This window comes from Micropterus dolomieu, linkage group LG01 (assembly GCF_021292245.1).
Source record: "Micropterus dolomieu isolate WLL.071019.BEF.003 ecotype Adirondacks linkage group LG01, ASM2129224v1, whole genome shotgun sequence".
NCBI lineage: Eukaryota > Metazoa > Chordata > Actinopteri > Centrarchiformes > Centrarchidae > Micropterus > Micropterus dolomieu.
This window is the reverse complement of record NC_060150.1, coordinates 15,540,233-15,548,624: the sequence shown is the minus strand read 5'-3', so window position 1 is coordinate 15,548,624 and position 8,392 is coordinate 15,540,233. Positions and strand designations below refer to the sequence as shown.

At 38.4% G+C, this 8,392-nt stretch overlaps 1 long non-coding RNA gene across 1 annotated transcript; it reads left to right on the top strand.

Annotated features, from left to right (window-relative positions):
• The first annotated feature begins 396 nt into the window (after positions 1-396).
• LOC123975518 lies at positions 397-4,416 on the top strand. The gene is made up of 5 exons (XR_006826076.1): positions 397-582; positions 1,735-2,588; positions 2,689-2,890; positions 2,987-3,079; positions 3,787-4,416. It is a non-coding gene; the product is annotated as an uncharacterized LOC123975518 (long non-coding RNA).
• The last annotated feature ends 3,976 nt before the right edge of the window (positions 4,417-8,392 follow it).

Sequence of the window (8,392 nt, the reverse complement as noted above, 5' to 3'; positions counted from 1 at the left end):
AGTGCTGTCTATGTGCTATGATGAACTCATAACTGACTGAAAATCCTCAAATAAACTATTGCTATGTAGAAAGTCACACAGCTGTTTGGCGACTGCTTTCTCAAGGATCTTAGAGAGAAATGGAAGTTTAGATATAGGTCTATAGTTAGCTAAAACATCTGGATCGAGGTTGGGCTTTTACAGAAGAGGTTTAATTACAGATACTTTAAAGTATTGTGGTACATAGCCTGTTGATAAAGATAGATTGATCATATCTAGTGGAGAAGTGCTGACTAAGGGTAAAACTTCTTTAAGCAGCCTAGTCGGGATGAGGTCTAAGAGGCAGGTTGATGTTTTAGATCAAGAAATTATTGAAGTTAGTTGGTAAAGATTGAGGGAAGCAAAGCAGTCTGAACATATATCTGTTTTTAAAGCTGTTGCTAAGGTTCCTGAGTTAAGAGATAAGTCGGTGCCAGTGACAGTGTCAGTGACTGACAATGGTGAGCAGATAAGCAGCGGATGAATAAGTTTTTTTCAGCAAGATCTAGATGAGACTTGGCAGCAGAAAAGCGGGTCTTTTCGGTTTGGAGCTAGAGAAGCAAGGTGAGTCTTTCATTTATAATAACTGTAACCCAATTCAATTAGTAAATTAACTTAGTTATGAAGAAACAAATTGCTGTCATGAAACTTTCTAAACACGGGGTAGTTCAGAGCAGTTTCTTAATGTAAGTAGTGTTGAGCAGTGAACCCAACTTTACAGTGTTTAACGTTAACGTTAGTCCTAATGTTACTTTTTACTTTTATTAACAAGAAACACAAGCAGAGTCATAACATTCACCCCTCATAAAAGCACATTTATGGTGCTTGGTAAAATTTTTGTTGCTTGAATTTTTGAGTTAGCTGCTTTACTAGAGCCTCTGTGTGTAACTTAGTGTCAGTAATTAGCCTTGGCCTGTTCCAACGATGTTTCAGTTATTAGCCTTGACCCGTTCCAACGTTGTTTCAGTAATTAGCCTTGACCAGGTGAGTTGCTACTTAACTTAATGTTAGCTGCTTCAGCAAAATTAAGAGGATTTGGCATGCTTAACATTATTTACTGATCTGTGTCGAGTTTATTTTTCTTTAAAGCAATGTTTTTCGCTTATTAGTGACTTTGTACTCAGCTCCAGCTTAACCTGACAATTTTAAAAAACAGTGGGAGGAAGGTAAACTTTACTGGCGCCATCGTGTGTTTCACAATCTCACTGTGAAGTAGGAAATCAGTGTTTCCCATACGTAATTTATTTGTGGCAGCTGCACAATATCAACGCTGACCGCCACATATTGATTTTAGATTTTTTTTACTAGGCCTATTTAAAATCGTGTTTGATTGCATTGCCGCAACACATCCTCTCACCTGTCCCTCTCTCTTTCTCGCTCTCCCTCATGAACACCCCTGCATAAACCTGTACAACACAACGCTGTCAATGTCGGAGACCCAACTTAAAAAGTTATTAGTCAGCATGCAAGGAGCCTAGCTAATAAGGAGAGCTAAGTTAATGTTAGAATGCAATCATATCAGTATTAGATTTAAGACCAAATATGGAACTGGCCAAACTCAGAAGAGAAAATATCAGATTCCATGTTCTGTTCACTGATACTTACTTAATGTTTGTTTAAGGATAGATGTATGTGTGATGGGGACTGATTTGAATAGGTTATAGTAAACATATATACTATGTATATTTAAAACTATGTATTTTTCTGTCTTTTCAGGTAAAAGTCTACAATGTTGCTGCGTGTCATATCAGAAAATGAAATCAGACGTCTTTCAGTTGAAGACATCCCATCCAGTGATGAGGAGCTGTATCAGGTGTTGCGAACAAAGCTTGGTCTGAGAGGTGCATTCATTTTGCTATTTGAGGATCCTGATTTCAATAATCAGTTGTGCAACCTAACCGACATCAAAGACCTTCCTGTGGGTCGGTCAACTGTGAAAGTGTTGTTCACAGTTGATGACATCTCAGATTCTACACTGGACACTTGCAGCCTCCCTTCTCTTAGTGGAGATTCTGTTGAATGGCCTGATCCTTTCCTGATTCCACTGTTCTCACATGATGTGGAGCTGCAGCTGAAAGAAGCCAATTGTAGGTATGCTAAGGATGGATCTGTAATGGTGATTCCTAAAGGTTTAAAGATTGATATCCTTGATACACTGGCTGACAGTATGTCAAAGATTAGTGCTTATCCTGAGAGACATCACTATGAGAATGTAGCCAAAGCACATGTGGAGAAGCATCCTAGTCTGAAGGAGCCAGGGTCTGAAAAGGGATGGCACTCATGGTTTCACAGCCTGAAATTTAAGCTTGGAAACTATCTGCAAAAGTTAAGGTGGTAAACAAAAGAAAAGGAGGAGGTTTGAAGGGAAAAAGTGTAAAGAGGTCAAAGAAGGGTGAGGTCAACTACTGTCCAGATCCACCTGAAGGTCAGAGTCCTGAAAACATGGAGGAGAAGCGCAATATGATGGAGGCTGAAATTCTGAAAAGAGACCCTGATCACGAGCTGGTAGAAGACCTGATGGTTGCTACGTTTTCCCAGCCCAGAAAAGAGCTCTGTTCCATGAGATACAGGTACTCAGTCAAGAGATCGAAGCACGTTTTGTCAGATACTGTATACTGTGTCCTATTCAGAATTATGTTCGAATTATATTTTCTATCTGTCTCTTCTCAGATCAGGGCGGAGTTCAAGAGTATCTTCACCAAAGACCTTCTGGAATCTTGTAACAATTCGCCTTACACTAAGACAGCAAGGGAACGTCTTTTCCAACGGACTTGATGGCCTGATCCCAAAACTGCTGTAGGTGTACAAAGCAGCAACCAAGACTGGAAAGAAGCAATCACTCAAAGACATTTTGGATTGCCTTCAGAAAGATGTAAGTGGAGAGCAGATGAGCATAAAATTAGGCAAAATTGATTATCTTTGCAAAAACATTTATTTCCATGTTACTGCATGTTTCTTTGTCTTGTAGGATACAAATGAGAGGAGAAGGACTGCTGTTTTGCTTGGTCTGCGACACTACATATCAGGCCAAGATCCATCAACTGTCGTCAGGATGTGTGATGTAAGACCATTATGATTTCTGTAATGCAAAACTGTCAGTGTGTATATGATTGATTCTTTTATTGTGGGACTTTTTCTATTCCCAGCATAGATTTTCAAGAAAAAAAATACTTCATAGAAAACCACAGATTGTATTGGTTCAGATTACGTTTTAGTAGAAGTGCAAAAAATGAATGTCTGTTTGCTAAATTATACTTTTTCAATCTGTTGAAAACTCAAATGTGCCAAAAGAATTTCTGTTTTTGGTGGGGGTGTCCCCAACCCAGACTTACTAACGTTGCCCATCTAATAAAGTCATAAAAACTCATTCAATTAATTCAAACGTTACTTTGCATTTTCTCATATTAACTTAAACGACAGACAGTTTATTAAAAGTTCATGTGGTTTATAATTTGTAATTTGCACTTTTTTGTTAAATATGGCTGTTCCTGTCACTCATCTTTTAGTGAAAAATCTATTTATTTTAAAACATTTGCTAAAGTAATTCAGTGTCTGAACTTACAATTTTAGCCTCACTTCCAAGGGTTGAAATTTCAAAAATGAATTAATAGTTGGTGTTACTGATCAGGTCCAGACTATTTTGGGGACAACTAAAGGGTGTAACTTTCCTGCTCTGTATTTGAGGATTATGACTGCATTTTGAATTAGCCTTTCAAAGCCTTTATAATTGTAGACTAAAACAGTCACACACTGTCTCTGCTTTTTAAGGCTCACACGGAGACTCTCAATGAAGCCATGAAGGGGATGCAACTTGGCCTGCTGATAGGCTATGAAGGTGCTGAATGGGATGCCTTTCCACGGGAGGTCTTTGAGATAGCTGTTGTGGTTGAGGAGACCATTGTGCTTCACAACATTAAAGATGTGGCATGCAGCTTTGCCATGCTCATGGGTGTCATCTACTGTATCAATCTCGAGTACCCAGAAGCCATGAACTATTCCTTTGAGTTTCTTCAGAGAGTGGTGATGAAGATAAAAGCAGACCAAGCATCTGCCTGAGTACATGGACTAAGAAACAGATAGCCTATCAGTGTTGAGATTGTCCATACGTCACAGAGGCTTCAGAGCGTTGTGTGGAGAGGACCAGGCAGAGCGGGGGATTGAAAATCTGCTGGCCAGCTGAGAGCTGCTAAACGTGGGGGAGAGGAGCAGGGAGCAGCGCTGCAACCATTGGACAAATAAATCCCCGTAGTTGGTCAGATTCTGCTCTGACAACTATACCGTTTACTTGCGGGAGGAGCTTGGAGTAAATTGGTTTTATTAAATTAGCTTTTTACTTTAGTTTTTGGGATTTCAACGTTGATTTATCTTCACTGGAGCTTCTCAGCAGCTAGCTTCCGTGCATCCGGTTCCAGTGTTGTTATTAGCGTTGTTAGCTCTGTTGGACTACGACTTCATATTTATATAAAAAACGGAAAAAACTGGACATTGCTGGGAGAAAAGAAAGTGAGGAGGTAGAAATACCTGGTGAGTTCAGAAAACATGTGTCTTTATTCCAGCTATCATTGTACTTTACTGTGACCAAGTTAGCATAGCATAGCCCTGATCGATCCAAACTCCATTCAGAAAACAAACATTTTAGAAGTTGTTGTCCTGCTGTTTTGCTGACAGACCTGACAAAGCATGAATTCATATGTTTAACAAATCTGCATCATGTTGTAGTTATTTCGGCATCAGTTTAATCCGTTTATTGCTATTTAATCACAGCAAAATGTTTACTTTAGGGTTCATACAGTTGTAGTAAAGGCGAGTTGTGTTTATTCACGTTATCATGTTAAAATCGCCTTCTCGCGTTGTGTGTGAACACTTGCAGCGAATGTATATGAAGAAAGCGTCGCGAGGCGAAAATTCGCGGTTGGTCTGAATGCGTCATAAGAGTTGGTTGGGTCGACCTCGCTCTGCATAGGTGACTGTTTTTAATATACTGTTAGAAGATGTTTAATTAGCATAAATATGGTCTCAATTTGGCACTTACAATAAATTACTTTTGAATACATGAATTGTACTCTTTTAGGAAACTGGTGAACTTGCTATTATTAGTTGAGATAAGGTATGGAAATTAAAAACATAAGTCTACTTAATTTGAAATTATAAATTCAATTGCTGCCTTAAAAACATGAGTTAAACTAACTTGAAAATGTTGTGGTGGCAGCCCGGCTGACGGTGAGTGTCCTGGTATTTTCTACTTTTTATCAGTGTTTCTGCTTTTTTTCCCTTTGTTTCCTGTTCTCTGCCCGCCTCTCTGTGTTTTCTCCCCGGTGTGCTCTCTCTCCCTCTGCTCCTGAGCCCAGCCAACTACCTGCACCTGCAACTCATCATCCACCTCGTCAGCCTCCCACACCTGCCAGTAATCAACCTCATCCCAGCCTGTATTTCAACCCCGGTTCTCCACACCATCCTTGCTTGATCGTCGTTGCTCCATACCCGGTGCCATCCCCACGTTCAGGCTTTCATGTTTCTTGTTTTTTCACATTTACCCTGTACCTTGTTGCTGTCTTCCCTAACCTTGTCCCTCTGTCTGTTTTCCTCCCAGGTACACTCACCCTCGTCCTCCGTTCGGCTGGGCTCATCCACTGGTCCACTCCTCTTTGGACTTCCCTCACGGCGTCCTCCCTGTTCCCCCCCGCCTCTCCACGCTTCCTCGGCCCCTGTGTTCCCCTGTTCTCTGGCCCCCTGTCTCCTTGGTTCCCCGTGCCTGTACTTCCCCGACGTCCTCCTCACCCTTTTTCCTCCAATAAACCTCCTTCCTTCTGAGTGCTGCATTTGGGTCCTTTCTGTCCACACACCACACCCCGTAACAGAAAAGGCAATTGGTATGAACTCAATTATCTTAACTTAAAAATGTGAGTTGAAAGGGTGTAGACTAATATGTTTGTTTGACAAGAAAAAGTAAGTTTCACTGAATAGACAATGTAAGACGGATAGTTGTTTTAACTCACAGAATCAAGTTGAAACAATAAATAATTAACTTCTGTAACTTAACTTACAGAGTTGAAATACCTTAGATCTGTATGTTTGTTTGACAAAAGAAAGCAAGTTTCTTCGAATGAACAATGTAATATAGGTAGTTGTTTTAACTCACAGTATCAAATTGAAACAATAAATGACCATTAATTAAACAACTTGTGTAACGTAACATCATGAGTTAAAATAAAGCTTTTTTTAAAGTTGTGTTTGCTCACATTTTTAAGGCAGCAATTGAACTTAAGTTTTTAAGTTAAACCATCTTGATAATTTTTACAGTGTATATATTTCAGAAGTGTCTTGAGGTTAAGGTTAAGTGTCTTGCTCAGGGACATATTGGTAGACGTGTCACACTGAGGAATTGAACCCGGGTCTCTCACACCAAAGACATGCATCCACTGCTCCATCATCACCCCATTAATTTTGAGTCAGTCTCAGATACATTGTCCTGCTGCTGTATACTCACAAGTGTACTAAATGCGTATCAGTCCACGGCTTAAAATAGTTCCAAAGTTCTCAACAAATTACCTATTTACACCTGTTTGAGTAAAGTTTGAGAAAATAAACTACAGTTCCGAGCTGTTAAGGAAATTACCTACCCTTTAAATATATATATATATATATATATATATATATATATATATATATATATATATATAGGGCCGTTTTTAAAAGATTTGAGTCTTAGGAATCAATAGAGTTTGGGCTGAGTGCCACAGACAGGGAATTCAGGTAATGGAGATACACTGTAAAAAAAAAAATCTGTAATTTTACAGTTTTATTCCTTTTTATTTCACATTTTTTCCTGTATTTTTGAAATACATGAACATATCAAAAAATAAACAGTGAATTTACATGTCTAATGTAAAATAACATGAAAAACCTGTAGCTGTGAATAACCATAACATTTCTGTTATTTTAAAGAAAATATTGGGGTTTTTTGATGTAAAAAAAACTGTTCCAATACATTCAGGAATTTATCGCATTTTCACAAATATTATTTGTGTTATTTAAAAGAAAACACACTTAAATTTAAGTTTTATACTGTAAAAACATTTCTTAAGCTTGGTACAATTAGTAACAGTTAACCGTAACAAAAAACATGTGTTCTGTAATTTGACATAATTTGCTTGTTAATTGACACATAACATAACATATTTGGAAAATAAAAACATTGAATAAATGTTATTTTAATCAGTGTATAATGTCTACAAGCATTGTTAAACTGTCAAAACACAGTTTTGATCATTGAAAACAGCCATAATGACTGTAATTAATTTCACAGATGTTGACTTTTATCATAATGCTTAGAAGTTCAAACCAACATATTTAAATCTGTTTGTTTATTTAAATTTTAAGTATTTCTTAAAATGCTGCCATTTTGCTTTGACAGGAGAGAGATATGAAAGGCAAAGGAGGGGGGATAATGGTACATCCAAAATGGTGGTTTTACTTAGAGTGAACTTCATGCACAATCCAAAGACTTCATCATTTTCTGGATTCAATATGACATTTTATGATTTTCTAAAGCCAGTTTTTGTATCTGGTAAATGTTGTTACGGATATATAAGAGATAGACACCCTATCGACCGCTACTGCCTACTGGCACGGACGAGCCGTGGGGCAGCCATCTTGAACCGGTCACCAGCTCCACTCAGTGTAATCTGTTTGGCAGGTGCAATGAGCTGTCAGCACATTTAATTAATCATACCTCACTGAATACCGAACTGATTTTCATGCAGGTTTTTTTGCTGCAAAGGTCATGCATGTAGCTATGACAAAGGATACATGGTTCGACGTATTTTAATATTCATAGTGAGCTCAACAGTAATAGAATATTCTGATATATGATATAAAGTCACCAGACGTCCGAGATCAAAACTGGGAACATAAAAGGGGGGAAAAACGGGGACATTTCCAGTTTGACTATCAATTTTTTTCTATTTTAAATTAATACTATTACTTCTATTCAGAGTTTTTTTCTGTATTTAGCCAGGGACAGGCAGCCAAAAACGGGGACTGTCCCTGAAGCCGGGGACATCTGGTATGTGATATAGGCTATGATAGAGATTTTGGGTTAGGGAAATTTTAATAATTTGAACCAATACAATATATGATTAACTAACAATATATGATTAAATCATATTAGAGTCTACTTGAAGCTTTTTATATTTGTCCCTCTCTGTCACACACACACACACTGTACTAACACGGGCTTCTGCATCTCCTCCCAGCCCTTGACATTTAGCAGCCCAACACACACACACACACACACACACACACACACACACACACACACACACGAAAGCTTTGCATGAGCTAAAACCCCTGACAGAGGACTGTTTTGCAGAGC